Source organism: Papaver somniferum, chromosome 11, assembly GCF_003573695.1.
Source record: "Papaver somniferum cultivar HN1 chromosome 11, ASM357369v1, whole genome shotgun sequence".
Taxonomy (NCBI): domain Eukaryota; kingdom Viridiplantae; phylum Streptophyta; class Magnoliopsida; order Ranunculales; family Papaveraceae; genus Papaver; species Papaver somniferum.
This window is the reverse complement of record NC_039368.1, coordinates 114,099,616-114,101,786: the sequence shown is the minus strand read 5'-3', so window position 1 is coordinate 114,101,786 and position 2,171 is coordinate 114,099,616. Positions and strand designations below refer to the sequence as shown.

Here is a 2,171-nt window from a genome sequence, read left to right as displayed (position 1 = left end):
CATCGCGGGTAACTAAATGGTGATCATAACTTCGTCAATAATAGTAAACATATAAATGAGAGTGGATAACGACCATTCTAATCGTAATGACGTGTAACTGGGGTCCAAAATATCAATGGTACAATTTTAAGACCCCTTCATCTTAGCAGTAAAAATATATCTTTTCTTGGTGTTATGATATCAGTTCAAATTTGGTGGTTGAACCTAAACCTAAAACCTGATTTCTTAAGCTGCAATCTATATTAAGTTTCAAATCCTGCTGCCTCACCAGCACAAGTGATAAAGTTTGAAATCTTGGATGTCAGTCCAACGAAGAACATGTCCATACTGGAAAATTACCAACTCTGTGGTCAATATCGTGTCTCAGTAAGCCAATAACGATAATCAAGGTAATAACCTACCTGAAGTAACACGCCGTATGATTGAGGTTGTTTCAGGAAAGCACACTTAAGAACCCAACCCATAACTTAGGGTATTTCCATATTGGCACTCAGCCAAAGTAAAAAGTATCATATGTGAGCAAAACAAGTCATCAGATTTTATTTTTAGCCAATGACATTATACCTGCTTAGTCCCAAGCCCCGAGAATCTCCTTACAAAGTCTACCTCCAATGTCCATATTCACTGTAAGTCATATATGTCGCAACTTTTGGAAATAAAGCAAGAAACCATTTCTAAGATAGTAAGCGAAAGATTCACAGCAAAGACTTGCCATTGCTCAAAACAAGCATCACATGCATTTTATATCCTGTGAACAGAAAGGTACTCACTTAGCTCAAGTGTCCAATTTAGTGCAAGACTGCGGGCTTTTAAGAGATGCAAAGGCAATCCCATCTTTCTTAGGACCAATTCCACGAATAGGAATCAATACTTCAGCTGGGCTAAGTGCTGGTGTTGAATGAGATGATCCATTCCCTGCACAACATTATTTCCTGCAAGACATCTGTAAGAAATTTGAGTAGCCAGTGATTTACACTGACAACGAACCTACAACTACAGTTCACATAACAGCTGAAGCTGAGAGAAACACAAACAAGAAGAAATGGGAAAGAGCTGCAGGTACGTAATAGCAAAAAGAAATTCAACCACAAATTTGGATCTTAAATAAAATTCATAGTAACATAGCCCATTTTCGAAGTTCAAAAGTTAAAAGCTAAAATATTCTTAAAACATTAGTTCATGACATGCCAACATCTCGAAATAAAAGCAAAATAAACAACATTTCCTACGAAACAATCCTTCAGCTTAAACATCATTCAACTCCATCGTGACCACCATCCTTCAACCTGATTAACAAAACCCTAATTTTATTAACGAAGAACAAAAACTAATTCGAATATCAGTAACAACGAACAGAAACTAATTCACGAAAAAACACGGATTCTTTTGTTCCTTTGATAATGTAGGTTACCTTTCAGCTTGCGATTCCAGCCCATGCATCTTAGGCTGAACACCACCCATACCAACAAATTCAACCCCAACTCCAGAACACAAATAGAAAACATTTGCCATGGGTACCTCAGAAGGGGGGAAAATCAAACAACAGGAGGAGAGAATAGAGAAAAACAACATTACTAAACCAACAAATCACTTACCTTGAATTTCAGCTTCTGATAAGCTTGACGGAACCTCGTCGCTGCTTTGCTGAACAGACCCATTTTAAAACTTCAGTATTTTCACTCTCTTTTCTTTTTCAGGAATAGGGTTTGAGTGAATGAAGTTAGGGTTTTGTTATATAAAAGATTCAATGAAATTTAGAGGCTTGGTTTTTAAAAGAGTGGAAAAGGTAGAGGAGAGTATTGCCATTTCTGTTGTGCTTGTTGCAGACGGGTCAGAGCAAAAGAAGAAATGGCTGAAAGAGGAAAATGGTTATTTTGTTTCTTATGAAAAAAGAGTCCCAATTGTAACGGTTTTCAGAAGAACTTTTATGCACTTTAGACAAATCGCATACCAACATCGAGTTACGGCTCAGGGGTATTGTGTTACAGCTCAGCGTTAAAAGTTGTTCTATTTCCTTTTTCCTTTTCACTTGGAATCCGGGTGACTAAAATATCGGGTATGGGGTATCTCTATAACCATTACCTATTAACTGGATATTAGGATCACGGGATATTTGGGATTAAATTGGTTAAAAGCTAGAAAAATTTGGGTTGCAGATTCATTTACGGTCA

General features: G+C 37.1%; 1 long non-coding RNA gene across 1 annotated transcript; it reads right to left on the bottom strand.

Moving 5' to 3' along the window:
• Positions 1 to 1,050: 1,050 nt before the first annotated feature.
• Positions 1,051 to 1,763, bottom strand: LOC113321784. The gene is made up of 3 exons (XR_003346877.1): positions 1,596 to 1,763; positions 1,412 to 1,481; positions 1,051 to 1,286 (listed from the first exon to the last, which is right to left on the bottom strand). It is a non-coding gene; the product is annotated as an uncharacterized LOC113321784 (long non-coding RNA).
• Between the last annotated feature and the right edge of the window lie 408 nt (positions 1,764 to 2,171).